The 23,428-nt window shown below is 42.8% G+C and overlaps 1 long non-coding RNA gene across 1 annotated transcript; it reads right to left on the bottom strand.

Moving 5' to 3' along the window:
• LOC108637757 lies at nucleotides 502-3,272 on the bottom strand. The gene is made up of 3 exons (XR_001919256.1): nucleotides 3,175-3,272; nucleotides 2,708-2,892; nucleotides 502-610 (listed from the first exon to the last, which is right to left on the bottom strand). It is a non-coding gene; the product is annotated as an uncharacterized LOC108637757 (long non-coding RNA).

Raw genomic sequence — 23,428 nt, forward strand, 5'->3', positions numbered from 1 at the left:
CAACCACCCAAAAGTATTTACTGAGTACCTCCTCTATGTCGGTCTTAGATGGAAAGTCTCTAGAGGACACTGAACGTGTTTATATAAATTTGCGTGCACTTACATCTATCACAGCACCCTGCTCCATGAATAAAGACTTTTTGCTGGGGTGTGTGTGTGTGTGTGTGTGTGTAGACAAAAACAAAGGCAAACACAGTGACTAAAAATAAGCCTGTGAGACCATCTGAATTAGCATCATCCAATTATAAAATTAATTACATTTAACATTATAATTAAAAAACTATTGGTATGATTACAATAAAAGTCCTTATATAGCGCTTTCTGTGTTTTGGTGTGTTTTTTGTCGTTGTTCTTTAGTTGTTAAGTCGTGTCCAACTCATTTGTGACCCCAATGGACTGTAGCTCGCCAGGCTCCTTTGTCCATGAGATTTCCCAGGCAGGAATACTGGTGTAGGTTGCCATTTCCTTCTCCAAGGGGTATTCCCGACACACAGATTGAACCCATGTCTCCGGCATTGGCAGGCAGATTCTTTACCACTGAACCACCAGGGAACCCCTTTAGTGCTTTTACATAGATGGTAAACCTTGTTGCCTGAACACGCTGTACAAGCTGAAATAAAAATAGATTAAAGAAAGCTTCAAATAAATTCCTGGAGGGCAGATCTATAACATGTTATTAAAGTGGAGTTAGGAATAACCAGGGTGCATTCTTAACCAATGAGAATGACATCATGAAGGGCAAGTGCCATAATCGCACCCAACCATCTTAGTGGCTCCACTGGAGGCTGGTGCTCAAGCAAGACAGAGCTCAGCGTTAACCCTGCAGCCACTGCTAAGCAGTCATCGAGGACCTGGGTGTACCCAGAGACCCCTGGGCTTCCGCTATGCTGGGAGCCTGCCAATGGCTCCCTACATCACAACCTGCACTTCTGTTAGGCAAGTAGCTGTGAGTGCCATTCTCCATTCCGCCCCCACAAAAAAGAAGCACTTTGCGTTGTATCATCCAGTGAGTCACCGGCACGGTTGGGAACAGACCCAGGATCCCTGCTCCTTTCTTTGCTGGGGCTGTCTGCTGGAGATCACAGTCCTTCCAGGTTAGTGGCCAATTACACTGATGGTTCTTACCAACATTTAATGAGGTTTTGGGGGGATAGGAAAATGATGGGAAGTAAAGGCTGGGAGATAAAATAATCAAAACCTGAATGACACACAGCATCGTGATTACCGAAGGTTTAAAAACAGCAGCCCAACTCATTGTTGTTCTCATTCCACTGGGAAATGCGCCTAAGTTGGCTCAGATGGTAAAGAACCTGCCTGCAGTGCGGGAGGCACAGGTGTGATCCCTGGGTCGGGAAGGTCCCCGTGCACATTTATGCTCACTGTTTCACCTGAGACTCCTAACAGAGGCGTGAACCGTGAAAGGCACAGTGAGCTACTACTCAAGTGACTAGGACTCTCCGCATAGAAGGCCACGTGGCCCCGGGCAGGCCACTTCACCCAGACCTCAGTTCCCTGGTGGTAAAACAGGGGCTGGCCTGGCTGGCCTGAAGGTCCCCTACTGCTCTAAGCTTCCATGTCTGCGTGTCCAGCCCCATACGGAGGGAGAGCCACTGGCCACAGCTGGTGGTTTTCTCCATCTTCTCCCAAGGCTGCCATCGGAGACACACAGGGTGTTTGGTCAGAGGCTCCAGAAAACCCGGAGGACAGGAGGGGCAGTGGCAGTGACTTCATCAGCCTGATGGGGGTGCCAGGAGCAGGGCACACAAAGGCAGCTGGGTGTTGGCTGGAGACTGGGTATTAGGGGAGAGGGGTCAGTTCTAAATGTCTCTGGGGGCTGAGCCGAAGGTAGGGGGTAGGAGGGGGTGGGGTGGAAGGCAGCCCTGATAGACCTGGCAGGTGTGACCTGAGGACGCGCTTGTGACGCTCAGCCAAAGACCCGTAACGACTGTCAGAGGCTACCAGTGATAGCAGCTCACGGCCCACCTCCACTTCCAGGACACAGGCAGCAGCGTTTTGTTCAAAACTGTAAGAAGCTGTTGTCTCATTTCGTCTTGGCATGACGATGCTGTTTCAATAGGAAATCGCTGCTTTACAGAGAGGAGATTATGATGCAGGAGAAACAAGGTATTTCTTCAGCACTGGGGCAGAACTGGACGCTGGCGTGCCAGACCAGGACGCATTAAGCGGGATGCCCTCTCTCGTTTCCAGAGAGAAAACAGAGCCAAGGGTAGGCGTGGCAGGGCTGGGACTAGGGTGTGGTGAGGTGCCTGGAGTGCAAACCTCAAGGAGGTGCCCGCAGGTACAGGAAGGACACCCGAGAGGAAGCGCCTCTTCACTCACCTTACTCTCATGCGGGCCAGGCCCTGAAGTCTCGCTCTCCAGTATCCGCAGGCGGGGGTTACTATTGGGTTACCTGTTCAGAGGCACTGGAATTGCAGTTAAAGGGGAAAAACTACTCTCCAGGACTCAATACACCCAGAATAAAACAGTATCACAGCCCACCTTCATCACCAAAAACACTGACTTGGAGTCCAACTGACTTGGGAGTGACTTTCAGGTTGCTGTTCCTTAAGCTGCGTAACCTAGGGACACGTGCTTAATCCTGCTGAGCCCGGATTCCCTTCCTCATCCGTAAAATGGGGACAATAACAACCATCTCAGAGAGAAGAGAGAATTAACAAGGGTGGAGGGAGTATAACGAACAAACCTGCCACACGGTAAACCTCAGGGGATTCTTAGTCCCCAGTGAGACTGTGATCGTGCTCAGTGGCGAAGCATTGGACGGTGTTCCTGCCTCCGGGAACGTCCACAGGCAACATTAGCCTAAAAGGAGGCGTGGATACCAGTTCACAAAGTTCACATCCATAGAGTTTCTTGTTCCAGGTCGCACACCTAACAAGAGAATTTGGACAAGGTCAAAAAATACTGATAAAAGGGCCAAGGGGGCCCAAGTTGATGAATTATCAGACATTCAAATCACAGCCTTTCTCTGTCAGCAGAGGTGTTAAGTGAAGGAGTAGGCAGTCAAGGGCCATGGCAAACTTCTCGACTTTTGGGTCAAGAGCTGATTCTGGTTAAGCAAGGAGGGCTTCCAGGAGGAGGTTCTGGGGCTTCTGGGCGCCTCCAATGAGGCTCAGTTGCTTTCCGTTTTTTCATTCCTATCTCAGCAATCACCTTCTCTCAGTACAAAGGAATATAAATCTGGCTCCGACTCTACGGGTGGGTGAGCGGGGTCCTCGCCCCACATCTTTCACGATCCGAGGCCTGGTCCCTTTAAGGCATCGAAACTCAGTGAACATTCTAGGCTGGCCCCGCGGCCTTCCCGAGGCGCGCTGACGTCACCCTTCGGGGAAGCGGCTGACGTCAGCGCGTCCTCTGCGGGTGGGGGCGGGGCCGTGAGTCACTCGGGCCGCGCCCCTGGCCCCCGTGCGCCGGGTGCACGTGAGCGCGCCCCGCGCTCGCCTAATTTTAGCTCCGGCAGCCCCCATGGGGTCGGGCGAGGTAAAGGCCAGCAGAGGGGACGCGGGGGGCTGGGGGCGCGGTTCTGCCCGTCCCTTGCTGCCCCGCCGTCGGTTCTCCTGGAGGACGGGTCCCGGCCCGAGCTGCTGGAGTGCGGGCGATTGCAAGCCCAGTCCTGAGCTTGGCGTAGGCGCTCAATAAACAGAATCGGGGTTCCCTCCTGGATGCGACGCGGGGCTTCTCAGAGAGGGCCAGGGTTCTGGAAAGTTTCCCTGGGGGCTGAAGTCAGAGCAAGAGCAGGGCTCGGGCGTCAGCCCTCGGTGACCTCCCCGGGCGGTCGCCTGGCCTCTCTGAGTGGACCCCGGGATTGGCCGGTGCGGCCCACAGCTGGGGGAGGTGGGGGTGTGGGCGGGGAGGGAAGGTGGCGGGACCCTCCGTGAGCAGCCACGCCCGAGTCAGTGACAGCGGTAGGGACGGTGCCCTCAGTGGTGTGGTGGCCGTCCAGGGGGTGGGCTAAGTACAGAGGCCTCAAGTTGAGGAGACATCAGAGATGCTCAAAAACCCAGAGGCTCCATCCCGAGCACCGGGAGTTACCCAGGTGACCTTCCAGGAATCATGAGAGCTTCATTTTAAAGAAAGCAGTGCCCGACACCTTGTGAAATCGATACTCTCTTGTTCTTTGGGAGATGGGGGACCGATGCGATAGACATGAGTTTGAGTAGGGAGTTGGTGATGGACGGAGAAGCCTGGCGTGCTGCAGTCCATTTGGTGGCAGAATCGGACATGACTGAACGTCTGTCTGAAGGAACTGGGGGGTAGTTCTGGAAAGAGGCTCTGTGATCATAAAGTGAACAGCAATTTTGACTTTACCGAGTGGTCTGCTATTCCTCGGTGGACCTGCATTCTTGTTGGCGTGGCATCCTCAGATTTCACAGGGACTGTCTCTTGTTCGATTGCCAAGTCGTATCTGACTCTGAGACCCCGCGGACTGCAGCAGGCCAGGCTTTCCTGCGTCCTTCACCATCTCCCGGAGTTTGTAGGCAGCTTGTAAAACAGTATTGAAGAACGGTTCCTTTGACCTTATTAGGTGAAGGGTGTTAGATGTTACAAAATAATGTTAAATAGAATGATAAACTGGGAATGCCAAATGGTGGTAAGGTAACTTTTCTAATTGTTGGACCTTTCAAATTTACATTTCAAGTTGTTGAAGGCTGGAAACTTTTAAAAAAAAGCAACGTTGCGTATGTCCCTTTCTTAGAAATGGTGGAAAGTTCGTTGTGGAATAAAGGTAGCCTTGAGGATTGTGACATAAATGAATGACAAATCTGTAAATCAGATACGTAATTTTCATTTTTTTCCCCAAGAAATACCGCATTGGTTTTGGTAAATTGGAGATCTTTTTCAGATATAAATATGGAAACTGCAAGAGTGTTTATTCCCCATTCAGTATCCATCTTAACAGTTTAGAAAGGACTAGCAGTTTACAGTCTTCACCGCTGAATACATCCGGAGGTATGCATAGTGTTTTATATTGTTCTAGCAACAGAAGGCTCTTTGTCCTAATTTTGGATGGTTGCTACCACATATTCCTCAATGGTGCCTATTTGGGACTTCAGTTGAGCAGGTGTCAGTGTTGATGAATCATGGTCTCAGACTGAGCTAATTTCCCTTTGTGTAAGGTTATTGTTGTGTGTGTATATAATATGTAAGAACCTGAACGTCAAGTTTTTCACGTTCAGAAGTTAAGGTTTTTAGTCCGGAAGCTGAGTTCTTGCTTTAAGAATGCTTCACCTTGAAATGGGCCATGTGCATCCTGAAGACAGCCTGGGAGTGTTTCTGTGAGGTCTTCCCTGCCCCCACGTTGTCCCTGCTTTCTTTGAGTCATCTGTTCTTCAGTTGTTCCCTGTGCCCTGATTGTTCACTTACTGGTTTGTTTCTCCCGCTAGACTAAACTCCTGGGCCCGTGAACTAGTGTCTGTCTTTGTAGCTCTGGCATCTAGAATGGGGCTGGCGTGTAGTAAGAGCAACTTTGGTGGTGTTTTGTTTCATTGAATAACCTGAGTGTTCCAAATCAAATCGCACATGTTGGGAAGGGAGGTTTTGTTTCGTTTTGTTAGTAGCTGAGAGGGTGGACCTGTATTGCTGTTGTAGGGCAGTCAGTTCCTTTCTTTTCCAGATCTGCTGTAACCTGTTCCCTGGTACCACCACCACCACCACCCACGAGCAAGAAGCCGAGGAGAATAAAGCCAACAACCAGACTCGACCTTATTTTGGGATCTCAATAGTATACTGTACTTTTACAGTCAAGATGATAGAACCTTGGCTCTCCCGTCCAGAACTAATCCACACACTGGCATTAGTCAGGTTCTTTTCACAGAGCAGTTGTCCAGTCTTTACTCTTAAAAAAAAAATAGGAAATTCAGGACCTCTGCTATGACTGGACAGTTAAGACTGGTTGGTGAATGGAATGTTTACATTTGAAATAGAATGGGTTTCTGCACAATGATGCTTAATGCTTACCCTGAGAAAGGATTTAAGTATATAAAATGAAGATAATGTACTTATTCTCTTCCTTAAACTGGTCAAAGGGAGGGGATTTTTACAGTTAAGTTTTACTAGCCAAAACTCTTAGCAAACTGGAATTGATGTCAGACACAATTTTACAGAAGGTTGACAGCAGAATAAGTTGCTATCGGAGATTTCGTTTTGAAAATATATACATAGTACATAACAGTGATTACTAATATTTTCTGTAATAACTCAGTACTTCTGCAACATTCAAAATCAGATGGTCCACATTTTTACACCCACTATGTTTAAGTCAAGAAAGGGTGATGTATATTTGGGAAGATTTTCTAACAAGATTTTAATTAGGTTTTAGAAAGTGGTTAGCTGAATTTTCCCATGCAAAGAATTACATGAGAGGGATGAAACAGAAAAGTAGCTTTTTGTTGAAAACAGAAGAGAAGAAGGGACTCTTTGCTGGTGACTAGGTAAAATTTTAGCAGTTCCTACTCACTTTCCTACCATCCTTCTCACCAAGAATACATCTTCAGGCCCTGTTTTACTTGTATTTTTTTCCTCAAAAGAGAGTCTTCTGTAATAGTAATAAAAAATAAAATGGACAACAACTTCCAGTTACTGAGCACTGTGTGTCAGACACTGTGCTCAATGCTTCATGAAGTTATTTCAGCTAATCTTCGTTATAATCCTATGCTATACGGATGTTTAATTATTTCCATTTTATAGGCTCAGGGAGGTTAAAGGGCTTACTTAAGGTCATATAGCTATTAAGAAACAGCTGTGATTTGAACTGAGATTGTATTAGGGTTCTCTGCAGAAACAGAACCAATAGGATGTGTGTGTGTGTGTATGTAATATACGTTGTTGGTCAATTGATAAGTCGTGTTCAACTCTTTGCAACCCTATGGACTGCAGCATGCCAGGCTTCCCTGTCCTCCACTATCTCCTGGACTTTGCTCATATTCATGTCCATTGAGATGGATGCTATCTAACCATCTCATCCTCTGCCACTCCCTTCTCCTGCCTTCAATCTTTCCCAGCATCAGGGTCTTTTCAATGAGTCAGCTCTCCGAATTAGGTGGCTGAAGTATTGGAGCTTCAGCCTCAGTCCTTCCAATGAATATTCAGGGTTGATTTCCTTTAAGATTGACTGATTTGAACTCCTTGCAGTCCAAGGGACTCTCAAGGGTCTTCTCCAAACGTGAAAGTGAAGTCGCTCAGTCGTGTCCGACTCTTTGTGACCCCATGGACTGTAGCCCACCAGGCTCCTCCGTCCATGGGATTTTCCAGGCAAGAGTACTGGAGTGGGTTGCCATTTCCTTCTCCAGGGGATCTTCCCAAACCAGGGATTGAACCCGGGTCTCCCTGATTGTAGACAGACACTGTACCGTCTGAGCCACTAGGGAAGTCCAAACATACTGTGTGATATATGTTCATGTGCGAGTCACTTTAGTTATGTTCAACTCTTTGCGACCCTTTGGACTGTAGCCCACCGGGCTCCTCTGTCCATGGGATTCTCCAGGCAAGAATACTGGAGTGGGTTGCCGTGCCCTCCTCCAGAGGATCTTCCCAAACCAGGGATCAAACCTGTGCCTCTTTACGTCTCTTGCCTTGGCAGATGGGTTCTTTATTACTAGCGCCACCTGGGAAGCCCGGGTAATGTATATAACATATATTGAGAGATTTAGTATAACGATATAAGGAATTGGCTCATGGCAAATCCCCAAATGTGCAGGGTGAATTGGCAATCTGGAGACCCAAGAAAGCCAAAAGTATTCCATTCTGGGTCCAAAAGGCAGGAAAAAGCTGATGTTCCAGTTTGAAGGCCATGAGGCAGAAGAATTCCCTTTTACTCTGAGGTGAGGCAGCCTGTTTCTTCAGGCCTTCAACTGACTGAGGGCCATCTACATCAGGGGCAATCTGCTTCATGCGTCTACCAATTTAAGGGTCAATCTCTTCCCAAACCCCCCTCAAGGAAACACCCAGATAATCTTTGATCAAATAGCTGGTTAATAAAGTGTTATCCAGATCCGTTTGATTTCCGAAGCCCTTGCTTTGAATGTTCTTTCACAATGGCGCCCTCCCACTCGAGGTTTCACAAAGTTGCTTTAACCCTGAGTCTTTCCCCCCTCACCTGGAATACCTGTCACAATCCCTGCCCCTCTTTACTACATAAGCACACCTAATTATTGCAGGTGTTTGAATATCAGTCACCAACTCAGAATCCTTTTCTGAAGAGCACATGCAACACAACCATTTGCCTCCTTAGAATAACTTCCCAGCCTTCGAATTACACTCCAAGCTTTCTGATTCTCTCTGCATGTAACCCTTGAACTAACGCCCACCACACTAGCGAGTCTTACCTGACTCCGCGTTCATCCTCTTCCTTGGTGGTAGAGCCCAGCGAGCCCTTGAGCTGCTTCCCTTCTCTCAGCCACCTCCTTCGGACCAAGCTTTCTGATCCTTTGCTCTTGACCACCATCACTGTTACTGTCACTTTGGTTCTCTAACCTCTCTACCCCTCCCCCCAAAACAAGGCACTGTCGCCGCAGGGGTTTCACTTGGTCGAGTTCGGTCTTGTGAACCCACAGCCCACAGATTGGTTATTTAACAGTATTTCCGTGATCTGTTATATGTACTTTTAATAAATACTGTTTATCATACTGAAAAGAATGAAAACATTAATTTTTGCCTGATTGGCACTATTCTGCTACATCCTAGGACATGTTATGCAGTTTTCATGGATATCGTTATGCTAGGTCTTCATCATTTTTTCATGAACAGTCTTAGAACATTTGCATTTGGGTTGGTTTTTTTTTTTAGTTTTGCATCAGCTTTATTCAAATATAATTCACATACCTTTCAACTTAGCAACTTTTAAAGGGTAGGAGTTAATAGTACATTATGGACGGAGGAGCCTGGTGGGCTGCGGTCCATGGGGTCGCTAAGAGTCGGACACGGCTGAGCGACTTCACTTTCACTTTTCACTGTCATGCATTGGAGAAGGAAATGGCAACCCACTCCAGTGTTCTTGCCTGGAGAATCCCAGGGATGGGGAAGCCTGGTGGGCTGCCGTCTATGGGGTCGCACAGAGTCGGACACGACTGAAGTGACTTAGCAGCAGCAGCAGCAGCAACGGAGTTGAGCAACAGTCACCAGGATTCATTAATTTTAGTACATTTCCATCACTGTGTCAAAATATCTTGCACCCATTCCCTCTAAACCCTCCAGCTGTGAGCAGCTGCTTTCTAAAGTGGCTCTACTAATTTATAATCCCACCCGAAGTATATGAGGTTCTAATTTCTCCATGTTCTTACCAACACTTGCTAGTCAGAGCATTTTTTTTTTTTTAGCAAGTTAATTGTCCGTTAATATACAGAGCATGGTCATTCCTAAAAAGTAGTACTTTCTCAGAGATATTTATGCTGTTTTTTTATTGTTATTCAAGATAAAAACATTAGAAAACATTTTTAATGGAAAAAGTCAGATTTTTATTGATATTCAAGAGTTATGGTCAAGCCTGACAAATCTTTAAAAAACTGAAAATTTTAAGATAGATTTTGGAAGATGAGCTTCTTTGAGAGAGGACACTTGTTAACAGATAGTTGTCACGTATTTTCACTTAAGGGATATTTCATTCTTCCAAAAGTTAACTGACCAAGCACAATACACTTAACAGGTATTTTTATCAAAGCCACAAATAAAAATATTGATACACCCTTCTGCCATATTGGGCTTCCCTGGTGGTGCAGAGGTTAAAGCATCTGTCCGCAATGTGGGAGACCTGGGTTTGATCCCTGGGTCGGGAAGATCCCCTGGAGAAGGAAATGGCAACCCCTCCAGTATTCTTGCCTGGAGAATCCCATGGACGGAGGAGCTTGGTGGGCTACAGTCCACGGGTCGCAAAGAGTCAGACACGACTGAGCGACTTCACTTTTACTTTCTGCCATATTAGAAAAAAATCAAGTATGTGTTTTTTGATTGACAAATGACATCTGCCACAAGTATATTATTTTAATCAAGGTAAGATAATTCCTCTTCCTGTTACAGTCTATTCTAGGGTTTCCAGAGCTTAGAATTACATTACTCCTCCTAATTTAAATTGACTTGGTGGTCTTTGGTGTGTCTGGGAGAATAAAAACAGAGGGTATTAAAGTAGGAATCATAAAACTCTTGAGAAGTCTGATGTGCAATTTTGTACTATTTCACAAGCAAATTCCAGTGGCAAGGGAATGACTTTGGTCTCTAAAACAATTCTGAGGCTGGGTCCTTTGTAAATGGTTTCTTGGACATATTTGTTTCTACTGAAGTCTTAATAAAGAAGAAACATCACTTATTTACTCTTTCTTGTGGGTTTTAAAAAAATATTTGTTTAGTTAGTTGAGCCAAGTCTTAGTTAGGGCACACAGGATCTTCAGTCTTCATTGCAGCATGCAGGATCTTCAGGTGCAGCGTGTGGGCTCAGGTTCCCTGACCAGGGATTGAACCCCGGTCCCCTGCCTTGGGGCACAGTCTTAGCCACTGGACCATCAGGGAAGTCCCTCCTGTGTTCTTAATAGTGTTTTGTTTTTGTGTTTTTCTTTTTAACCCAGTTTTGTTTAGAAATAATCATTTCTTTTCTTTGCCTTGGAAAGAAGCTGAGCTACCATTATGTTTTAGAATGCAATTAAATCTATCAAGGAATGAAGCTAGCTGATAATTTTTTGTCCTTAACTATTATATGAGGGGTTTTCAGCATACTATGTAAGCAGAATTTATGGTAGTATTCTAGAAGTTTAAATCATTGAAATTTTTAACTGACTTAGATTATTATTTTCTGAGATTTTTTTTTAAATAGCATTGCTTTAACAACATTATGGTTATAATAAATGTTTTGCAATCCAAATCCTTATATTTTTAAAGTATAATATTTTAATATCCCATTTTAAAATACTGGTACATTTATTGAATTATATTGGATTATTAGCATTATAAATAAATACCAAAGAGTTGCTAGCCCTCCTTCACTTATAAAATTGATTTTGTGCCTATATTGTAAATTGTACTTTAAATTTTTTTTTATTTTAGCTGGCTAGTTAAGAGTTCAACCTTTTAAAAAAAATCAGGTGTACTGAGATAATTTACATGCAGTACAATTTATCCTTTTAGGTATAAAATTATAAGAATTTTGTAAAACACAGTCATTTAATCATTCCCACAATAGAGGCATGACATTTCCACTACTCTAGAAAGCTCACTTGTGCCTCTTTGTAGTCAATCATTTCCCTGAAAACAGAATTTTATATTAAATTAATGAAACAAGACTTAAAAAAAAACATACCTGGTACACTGGTTTGGGGGCCATTATTACTGTAACTGGATAATAACTTTAGTGGGAAGGAAGATGTAATTGGAATAAACCAAATTTTGAATATATGACTCTAAAGTGATTGGCTAGAAGTGTTCAAACAAAACATAAAGCAAAAGACTGATGGCATTGTGTTTTATTCATCTCCCTGATGTATGCTTGCTTTTTTCACCCTATGTCCACCTCCCCAAATGTCTCAATATGCCTAAATCCTTCGGACATTTTCTCTTGCTAGCTTGTGTTTTAGTCTATTCAGTGCATATTCGAAGTGGAATATTATTTCTGCTCTCCTGAAATAAACAACTTATTGGCAAGGACCGTGTCATCTTTATTTGTTTATTCCCATCTCTTCCATAGAAAAGAAGCTGAAATATTTCTTAAATGGTGAATGAAATTTTCCTTTAACTTGGATGATGTCAAGCTGAGCAGAGAGTGATCTGAGAATGACTTGGATTTTCTCAAGTAAATATTGAAAGTATTGTTAATACTAGGTTAAAATGTAAAACGCAGCTAAAAACGTAGGTGATAGAGTTGGGTCTAAATTTGAATACTGCCTTTATGATTTAATTGTAGAACTTCCGGCAAATTCATTTCTCATAATATCAGTTTTTCTGTCTACAAAAATCACAATAAAAAATGAAACAAAATACATGTCTCATTAGAACTCTATGAGGAGGAATGTGAGATTAAAACCCTTGGCACAGCGTCTTGCTCATAGCCCGTCTTTTAAAAAGTTTTATATGTAAATCAACTATGAAGTACAGTTGATTTACAAAATTGTGTCAGTTTCAGGTGTGCAATGAGGGATTCAGCTCTCTCTCTCTCTATATATATATATGGATGGATTATAGCTTTCATATATATATATATACATGAAAAACTGAAAGATGCTCAGTCTTATCTGACTATTTGCACCCGCATGGACTGTAGCCTGCCAGGCTCCTCTGTCCATGGAATTACCCAGGCAAGAACACTGGCTGCTGCTGCTGCTAAGTCACTTCAGTCGTGTCCGACTCTGTGCGACCCCATAGCCCACCAGGCTCCCCCGTCCCTGGGATTCTCCAGGCAGGAACACTGGAGTGGGTAGCTATTCCTTTCTTCAGGGTATCTTTCTGACCCAGGGATCAAACCTGGGTCTCCTGCATTGCAGGTGGATTCTTCTTTACCATCTGAACCACCAGGGAAGCCAGTATATATATACTTTTCAGGTTCTTTTTGAAATTCTTTTCCATTATAGGTTATTACAAGATATTGAATACAGTTCCCTCTGCTATACAGTAGGTCTTTGTTGATTATCTATTTTATATGCAGTAGTATCTGTCAGTCCCAAACGCCTCTAAATTACCCCTCACCCACGTTTCCCTGTGTAACCATGTTTGTTTTCTGTGTGAGTCTATTTCTGTTTTTAAAGAAGTCCACTTGTATCATATTTTGAATTCCGCGTATGAGTGATATCATATGGTATTTGTCTGACTTAGTATGATTATCTCTAGGTTCATCCATGTTGCTGCAAATGGCACTATTTCATGATTTTTACAGCTGAGTAATATTCCATTGTGTATGTGTGCATATAGTATTAGTCACTCAGTCATGTCTGACTCCTTGTGATCCCATGGACAGTAGCCCGTCAGGCTCCTCTGTCCATGGAATTTTCCAGGCAAGAATACTGGAGTGGGTAGTCATTCCCTTCTTCAGGGAATCTTCCCAACCCAGGAGTTGAACCCAGGTCTCCCGCATTGGAGGCAGATTCTTTACCATCTGAGCCGGCAGGGAAGCCCCTATGTGCATATGTGAGTGTGTATACATATATATATGTATATATATATATCGTGTCTTCTTTATCCGTTCATCTGTTGATGGACATTTAGGTTGCTTCCACGACTTGGCTATGGACATGGCTGCTATAAACACTGAGGGTGTATGTATCTTTTCAAATTAGAGTTTTTGTCTTTTCTGGATATATGCCCAGGAGTGGGATTGCTGGATCATATAGCAACTCTATTTTTAGTTTTTAAATTAATCTCCATACTGTTTTCCACGGTGACTGTACCAAAGGGTCCCTTTTCCCCACACCCTCTCCAGGACTTACTGTTTGTAAACTTTTTGATGATGGCCATTCTGACTGGTGTGAGGCGATACCACACATAGTTTTGACTTGCATTTCTCTAATAATTAGCAATGTTGGGCCCACATGTAGAAGAGATCATTGTCTTTAAGAACGCAGATGCAGGTGGCTGGAGCTGGCCTATGGGCTCGAGGGAACACTTACTCTCCAGATTTGTCTTTTGCAAGCTTTAGGAGTTGGTGATGGACAGGGAAGCCTGGCGTGCCGTTCTGGCGTCCATGGGGTTGCAAAGAGTCGGACATGACTGAGAGACTAAACTGAACTGACTGAATTTTGATTAATTACAGGCCTTCATTTTTTTTCCCCCCCAGAGAGAGGAAAGCCAAAGGGAAAAAGTGCTCAGCTGCAAGTTGCGTAATGTCTTTAAGATAAGAAAAAAGCAGTTGTTTCCCAAGTGATTGATTGCGGATCTTATGAAAGGATCCTTTGCTCTTAATTTTGCAATAGAGTACTGTGTTTCATGTGACTGTTTCTTATAGTATACCTATGGCTCCAAACAGTTATTAAATAAAGACAATTCTGGAAGGACTAAATAATGCTTTTTGAGGTGAACCAAGGTCATGTGAACGGCTCATCAGGTTATTATTAATTGGTTCCCATTAAACTTCCTGGGAGGCTAGAAGGAAGTTGGCAGGTTAGTTCGTTAGCTCTTTTATCCTGAACAATTTAACTCTTGGCCCGCACTGCCTCCTCGATGCAAAATACATTCTTTTAACTTCACTTGCCCTCCTTCAGAGGCAGTTTAGCAAGTGTCTGGTTACTAGAGCACATTCATTTGGAGTTCATGTCCCACCTCAAATGGTTCTTCAAAGTATGCCTTCTACCTTATTTTCTGGGCAAAATTTTGGTGAACACAATTTTCTCTAATGCATCACATTCCCAATAATGTCTTAGAACCTTTAGACTGGATCTTCTGGCCTTCCCGTCAATCTGACTCTAAAGACAATCTAGATAGAAAATTTTCTGATGGCCCTGTTCCTGCAACAGGGAATATTCAGGTTATTATATCTCTCAAGCAATCTTCCATTTATTTATTTAAGCATGTATTTCCTGTAGGCGGGGCTTATATTAATAATTAAGATTGCATTTAGTTAGAAGCTACAAAGTTTGAACAGCGAACTAGAATTTTCAGTTAACTGTCACGTATTATCCCCTAACCACTGATGAGAATTTACTGTACCACCTGTATTGTTCTTGATTTGGAAAACTTTAACCCTTTATCTTTTCATTTGATATATTTTCCATTAATGATCTTTCCTAATGAAAAATCAAGTGTCATTTTTATAATGCATTGAGTGATTGTATTTTTTTAAACTATTTATTTGTTTATTTTATTTTTGGTTACGCTGAGTCTTCTGTGCTCCACCAGGGCTTTCTCTAGCTGTGGCGAGCGGGAGCTATTCTCTCTCTGGCGCACAGGCTTCTCACTGCGGTGACTTCTCTTGTTGCAGAGCACAGACTCTAGGCGCACAGGCTTTGTTGGTTGTTGTAGCTCACAGGCTCAGTAGTTGAGGCTTGTGGGCACTAGGGCACTCAGGCTTCAGTAGTTGTGGCCCATGGGCTTAGCTGCTCCGTGGCATGTGGAATCTTCCTGGACCAGGGATCGAACAGTGTCCCCTGTGTTGGCAGTCAGATTCTTTACTGCTGAGCCACCAATTTCTTCCAATCACTGGAAGATCCAGTGATTGCCTTTCTTTAACCTATAGTTCACTAGTTGTCAACTAAACATTAGGAAGAAATATATTTCTTATTTATTTTATTTTATCTTTGTGCTCAGTCATGCCTGACTCTTTGCTCCTCCATGGACTGTATCTCACCAAGCTCCTCTGTCCGTGGAATTTTCCAGGCAAGAATATTGGACTGGCTTGCCATTTCTTACTCCGGGGGGATCTTCTCCACCCAGGGATCAAACCCGTGTCTCCTGTATTGGCAGGCAGATTCTTTACCACTGTGCCGACCAGGAAGACCCTAAAGTATGGTTAATTTACAATGTTGTGTTAGTTTCTGGTGCATAGCAAAATGATTCAGTTATATACACACACATATTCACATATATACATGTATACATATTTTCTCTTTCATATTCTTTTCATTTATAGTTTATTATAAGATATTGAATATAGTTCCCTGTGCTATACAGTAGGACCTCATTGTTTATTTTTACATAGTACTTTACATCTGCCCATCCCAAACTCCTAATTTATCCCCTTCTTTCCCCGTTGGTAACCGTAAACTTATTTTCTATGTCTATGAGTCAATTTCTGTTTTATACATAAGTTCATTTGTATCATATTTTAGATTTCCTGTTGTGGTTGTTGTTCAGTCTCTCAGTCATTCTGACTCTTTGCTACCCATGGACTGCAGCCCACCAGGATTCCCTGTCCTTCACTGTCTCTCAGAGCTTGCTCAAACTTATGTCCATTGAGTTAATGATACCATCCAATCATCTCGTCCTCTGTTGCCCCCTTCTCCATCTGCCCTCAGTCTTTCCCAGCATTAGAGTCTTTTCTAATGAGTCAACTCTTCACAGCAAATGGCCAAAGAATTGGAGCTTCAGCTTCAGCATCAGTCCTTCCAATGAATATTCAGGATTAGTTTCCTTTAGGATTGACTGGTTTGATCTCCTTGCTGTCCAAGGGACTCTCAAAAGTTTCCAGCACGGACAGGACTGAGTGACTTTCACTTTTCTTTGAGATAGGAATGAAAACTGACCTTTTCCAGTCCTGTAGCCACTGCTGAGTTTTCCAAATTTGCTGGCATATTGAGTGCAGCACTTTAACAGCATTGTCTTTTAGGATTTGAAATAGCTCAGCTAGAATTCCATCACCTCAACTAGCTTTGTTTGTAGTGATGTTTCCTAAGGCCCACTTGGCTTCACATTCTAGGATGTCTGATTCTAGATGAGTAATCACATCATTGTGGTTATCCAGGTCATTAAGACCTTTTTTGTATAGTTCTTCTGTGTATTCTTACCACCTCTTTTTAATCTCTTCTGCTTCTGTTAGGTCCTTACTGTTTCTGTCCTTTATTGTGCTCATCTTTGCATGAAATGTTCCCTTGGTATCTCTAGTTTTCTTGATGAGATCTCTAGTCTTTCCCCATTCTATTATTTTCCTCTATTTCTTTGCATTGTTCACTGAGGAAGGCTTTCTTATCCCTCCTTGCTATTCTTTCAGTTCAGCTCAGTCACTCAGTCGTGTCCAACTCTTTGTGACCCCATGGAATGCAGCATGCCAGGCTTCCCTGTCCATCACCAACTCCTGGAGCTTACTCAAACTCATGTCCATTGTGTCAGTGATGTCATCCTCTGTTGTCCCCTTCTCCTGCCTTCATTTTTTCCCAGCATCAGGGCTTTTCCAAGGAGTCACTTCTTCGCATCAGGTGGCCAAAGTATTGGAGTTTCAGCTTCAGCATCAGTCCTTTCAATGAATATTCAGGACTGATTTCCTTTAGGATGGACTGGTTGGATCCCCTTGCAGTCTAAGGGACTCTCAAGAGTCTTCTCCAACACCACAGTTCAAAAGCATCAATTCTTTGGTGCTCAGCTTTCTTCACAGTCCAACTCTCACATCCATACATGACTAATAGAAAAACCATAGCCTTGACTAGATGGACCTTTATTGGCAAAGTAATGTCTCTGCTTTTTAATATGCTGTCTAGGTTGGTCATAACTTTTCTCCCAAGGAGCAAGCGCCTTTTAATTTCATGGCTGCAGTCACCATTGCAGTGATTTTGGAGCCCCCCAAAATAAAGTCTGTCACTGTTTCCACTGTTTCCCCATCTATTTGCCATGAAGTGATGGGACCAGATGCCATGATCTTAGTTTTCTGAATGTTGAGCCTTAAGCCAGCTTTTTTTTTTTTTTTTCACTGTTCTTTGGAATTCTGCATTCAGATGGGTATATCTTTCCCTTTTCTCCCTTGCCTTTTGCTTCTTTTTTCTCAATTATTTGTAATGCCTCCTCAGACAACTGCTTTGTCTTCCTGCATTTGTTTTTCTCTGAGATGGTTTTGGTCACTACCTCCTGTACAGTGTTACAAACCTCCATCCATAGTTCTTCAAGCACTCTGCCTATTGCAAAACAAGTGCTGAATGCTATTTTTACTTTTTATCTTTTTTTTTTTTTTTGGTAAAAATGAAAATGCCCTTTGGATTTCTTTAGGTTAGTAAAAAAAAGTACTAATGTAGGTCTTTAATAAAAGCAAAATTGTGTAAAGCAAACTTCCAAAAAGTAGGGGATACCAGTATGTGGAAATCAACACAATTTTGAACATCCATTTGACCAAAAAAGAAATCTAAAAAGGAAATTAGAAATACCCTAAGATAGAGACTTCCCTGAGGGGTCCAGTTGTTAAAACACCATGCTCCCATTGCAGGGGGCATAGGTTTGATCCCTGGCTGGAGAGCTAACGTGCTGCAGTCCATGGGGTTTCAGAGAGTTGGACATGACTGAGTGACTGAACTGAACTGAACTGGGGAAGTAAGATCCCACATGCTTCACAGCATGGCTAAAAAAGAGAGAAAGAAATACCCTAAGATAAAAATGAAAATAATATACCAAATCTTATGGGCTGCAGCAAAATCAGTACTAAGAGATAAATTCATAGCAATAAATACTTACATTAAAAAAGCAGAAAGATCTAAAATAAATGATCTAGCTTTATACTTCAAGGAGCTAGAAAGATAACAGACTAAGCCCAAAGTTAACATAAAGAAGGGATTGACAAAAATTTTAGCAGAAATGAACAAAATAGGAAATAGGGGAAAAGAGAAAAATCATGAAAATGAGGATAGATTTTTTTTTAAGATAAAACTGATGAATCCTTAGACTAAAGAAAAAAAAGTGAAAGTGAAAGTCGCTCAGTTGTGTCTGATTCTTTTTGACCCCGTGGACTATACAATCCATGGAATTCTCCAGGTCAGAATACTGGAGTGGGTAGCCGTTCCCTTCTCCAGGAGATCTTCCCAACCTAGGGATTGAATCAGGTCTCCCACAATGCAGGTGGATTCTTTATCATAAAAAGAAGACTCAAATAGATCTGTTTTTTAAAGATATAAAATAAAAAATGAAAGAAATGTTACAACTCATGCTACAGAAATAAAAGAACTATGAGAGACTACTCTGGACAATTATATGCCAGCAAACTGGATTACCTAGAAGACATGGATAAGTTCCTGGAAACGGACAATATACCATGACTACATCATGAAGAAATAGAAAGTCTGAACAAATTTCTGAATGGTATGGAGACTGAATCAATAATCAGAAATATCCTAAAAAGTTTGATTTCACTGGTGAATTCTACCAAACATTTAAAGAAATGAGTACCAATCCTTTTCAAACTCTCCCCAAAACTGAAGGTTAGAGAACACTTCCAAACTCATTTCATGAGGTGAGCATTACCCTGATGCTAAAGCCAGATGAAGACACCACAAGAAAAACAAAACTAAATGAAAGTCTCCTAATAAATATAGATGCAAAAAATCCTCAATAAAATACTAACCAATCAGATCCAGCAGCGCAAAAATACTTCGACGCATATACAGTGAACTGAACTTTGACAAGAATGTCAAGAATAGACAATAGCAAAGAGATAGTCCCTTTAATAAATGGTTCTGGGGAAACTGGATATCTACCTGTGAAAGAATGAAACTGGACCTGTCTCTTACCCCATGAACAGAAATCAACTCCAAGTTCAGTTCAGTCAGTTCAGTCGCTCAGTCGTGGCTGACTCTCTGCGACCCCATGAACCGCAGCACGCCAGGCCTCCCTGGCCATCACCAACTCCCGGAGTTTACCCAAAGTCACATCCATTGAGTCAGTGATGCCATCCAACAATCTCATCCTATGTCATCTCCTTCTCCTCCTGCCCTCAATCTTTCCCAGCATCAGGGTCTTTTCCAATGAGTCAGCTCTTCGCATCAGGTGGCCAAAGTATTAGAGTTTTAGCTTCAACATCAGTCCTTCCAATGAACACCCAGGACTGATCTTCTTTAGGATGGACTGGTCAGATCTCCTTGCAGTCCATGGGACTCTCAAGAGTCTTCTCCAACACCACAGTTCAAAAGCATCAATTCTTTGGCGCTCAGCTTTCTTTACAGTCCAACTTGTACATCCATACATGACTACTGAAAAAACCATAGCCTTGACTAGATGGACCTTTGTTGACAAAGTAATGTCTCTGCTTTTGAATATGCTATCTAGGTTGGCCATAACTTTTCTTCCAAGGAGCAAACATCTTTTAATTTTATGGCTGCAGTCACCATCTGCAGTGATTTTGGAGCCCCCAAAATAGTCCGCCACTCTTTCCCCATCTATTTGCCATGAAGTGATGGGACCAGATGCTATGATCTTAGTTCTCTGAATGTTGAGCTTTAAGCCAACTTTTTTCACTCTCCTCTTTCACTTTCATCAAGAGGCTCGTTCGTTCTTTGCTTTCTGCCATAAGGGTGGTATCATCTGCATATCTGAGGTTATTGATATTTCTCCCGGCAATCTTGATTCCAGCTTGTGCTTCATCCAGCCTAGCATTTCTCATGATGTACTCTGCATATAAGTTAATAAGCAGGGTGACAATATACAGTTTTGATGTACTCCTTTCCCAATTTGGAACCAGTCTGTTGTTCCATGTCCAATTCTAACTGTTGCTTCCTGACCTGCATACAGATTTCTCAAGAGTCAGGTCAGGTGGTCTGGTATTCCTATCTCTTTCAGAATTTTCCACAGTTTATTGTGATCCACACAGTCAAAGGCTTTGGCATAGTCAATAAAGCAGAAATAGATGTTTTTCTGGAACTCTCTTGCTTTTTCGATGATTCAATGGATGTTGGCAATTTGATTTCTGGTTCCTCTGCCTTTTCTAAAAGCAGCTTAAACGTCTGGAAGTTCACGGTTCCTGTATTGTTGAAGCCTGGCTTGGAGAATTTTGAGCATTACTTTGCTAGCATGTGAGATGAGTGCAATTGTGTGGTAGTTTGAGCATTATTTGGCATTGCCTTTCTTTGAGATTGGAGTGAAAACTGACCTTTTCCAGTCCTGTGGCCACTGCTGAGTTTTCCAAATTTGCTGGCATATTGAGTGCAGCACTCTCACATCATCATCTTGTAGGATTTGAAATAGCTCGGTGGCTGCGTGGCGCTGGAGCGGGGAGCAGCCGAGAGGAGCTACCTAACATCGAAGGTCAGAAGCAGCAGTTGAGAGGAGCTGCTGCTAAGTTGCGGCTAAGTCGCTTCAGTCGTGTCTAACTCTGTGAGACCCCATAGACGGCAGCCCACCAGGCTCCGCCGTCTCTGGGATTCTCCAGGCAAGAACACTGGAGTGGGTTGCCATTTCCTTCTCCAGTGCATGAAAGTGAAAAGGGAAAGTGAAGTCGCTCAGTCGTGTCCAACTCTTCACGACCCCATGGACTGCAGCCTACAAGGCTCCTCCGTCCATGGGTTTTCCAGCAAGAGTATTGGAATGGGGTGCCATTGTACCCCACATCAACTCCAAAGGAAATAAATATGCAAACCTAAGACCCTAAACTGTAAAAAACCTAGAAGAAAACAGAGGGGGTAAGCTTCATGACATCAGTCTTGGCAATGATTTAATGGATATGACACCAGAAGCACAGGCAGCAAAAACATACATATATATACAACTACGTCAAACTAAAAAGCTTCTTCACAGCAAAGGAAACAATCAAGAGAGTAGAAGGCAAACTGCAGCATGGGGGAAAATATCTGCAAACCATACATCTGATAAGAGGTTAATCTGTAAAATATGTGTGATAGTTAATTGTGTCCACTTGACTGGGCTAAGAGATGCCTAGATAACTGGTATAACGTCATTTTCTGGGTATGTCTATGAGAGTGTTTCTGGGAGAAATTAGTATTATAATCAGTAGAGTGAGTAAAGAAAATTCTAGGCAGGCAACATCCAATCCATGGAGGGCTTGATTAGATCAAAAATGGAAGAGTGACCTCTCTCTCTTCTTGAGCTGGGGCATCCATTTTCTCCTGCCCTTCAACTTCAGAGCTCCTGGTTCTCAGACCTCTGGACTCAGAGTGAATTATATACCAGCTTTATTGGTTCTCCAACTTGCAGATGGCAGATTGTGAGACTTCTTGGCTTCCATAACCATGTGAGTCAATTCATATAATAAATCTCCTCTTATATACTTATCTTTATATCTATTGGTGCTGTTTCCTTGGAGAATCCTAATGCAACATAGAAAGAATTCCTAAAACTCAATGTTGAAAAAACTAATAACCTGATTAAAAAGTAAGCTAAGGATCTGAATAAACATTCTTCTAAAGGAGACATAAAAATAGCCAACAGATATGAAAAAATGCTCAATATCACTAACCATTAAGGAAATACAAATTGAAACTACAATAAGCTATTCCCTCACGCCTTTCTGAATGGTTATTATTTTTTTAAAAAAGACAAATCTTGGTGAGGATGTGGGATAAATGGAACTTTTGCATACTGTTGGTAGGAATGCCAAATGGTACAGCTGCTATGGAAAACAGCACAAAGGTTCCTCAAAAAATTCACAGAACTACCATATGATCCAGCAATCCCACCTCTGGGTCTCATAAGAAATCAAAATCAGGATCTCAAAGAACTATTAGCACGCCTGTGTTCACTGGAGAACTATTCACAGTAACCAAGATGTGGAAACAACCTAACTTTGCTCACAGACAGATAACTGGATAAAGAAAATGTGACCCATATACATACGTAATGGGATACGGTTCAACCTTGAGAGAAATTTTCTGCAATCTGCAACAGCTTGGGTGAACCTTAAAACACCACGCTGAGTGAAATGTCAGTCGCAGAAAGACAAATACTGTATGACCTTCATTAATATGAGTTGGGGTAAGGGAAAGTGAGGAGTTATTATCAACAGGCATAAAGTGGGTTAAACAAGATTAATAGATTCCAGAGATCTGCTGTCCAATAAAAAGAACTGACTCATTGGAAAAGACCCTGATGCTGGGAAAGATTGAAGGCAGGAGGAGAAGGGGACGACAAAGGATGAGATGGCTGGACGGCATCACTAACTCAATGGACATGAGTTTGAGTAAACTCCGGAAGTTGGTGACGGACAGGGAGGCCTGGCCTGCAGTCCATGGAGTCGCAAAGAGTCAGACACGACTGAGCGACTGAACTGACTGACGGTACAGTATTGTATCTATAGTCATTAATAATGTATGTTTACATGAAACCTGTGCTCTTAACAAAAGTCTGCTGCTGCTGCTACTACTTTTGTTAAGAGCACAGATTTCATGTTGTGTTCTGGCCACAATAAAACCTGTAAATGAGTTGTTTTTTGGCTGTGCCGGTCTTTGTTGCTGCATGAGGGCTTCCTCCAGTTGTGCTGAGAGGAGGCTCCTCTCTAGTTACAGTCTGAAGGCTGCTCACTGCGGTGGCGTCTCTTGTTGTGGCTCCCAGACTCTAGAGCACAGACTCAACAGTTGTGGCAAACGGGCTTAGCTGCTCCAAGGCACATGGGATCCTCCCGACCCAGGGATTGAACCCGCGTCTCTTGCACTGGCAGACAAATTCTTTACCACTGAGCCACCAGGGAGGCCCGAAACGACTTTTTAAATGTAATTTTCAGTTGTTGGAATCTTGTGTTTTCTCCATCCAAAAGCTCTGAAGCTCTCTGCTATATAAGAACAGCACTTAAATCAATAGAAAAAGTAGTTAACTTGGATGTGAGGGGGAAATCTATAGCCATAGGAGCTTATAGCTAATAACTGTGACTCATTGCTCTCCCCAATGCCATCAAATTCAAAAGCATATATTAAAACTTCAGTTAAACTAGTAAAGGCTCTCTTGTGTGTCATCTACTTATGAGCAGAACCAATAATAGTCTTTGTTGAACTGACTGAAGCTTCTCAGTGTTAAATTCATTTTGTGAATAGAGTAGAAATAAAATTTTCTTAAACACTTTAGAAACTGACAAATAGAAAAGCTGTTCAAG

This window comes from Capra hircus, chromosome 16, assembly GCF_001704415.2.
Source record: "Capra hircus breed San Clemente chromosome 16, ASM170441v1, whole genome shotgun sequence".
NCBI lineage: Eukaryota > Metazoa > Chordata > Mammalia > Artiodactyla > Bovidae > Capra > Capra hircus.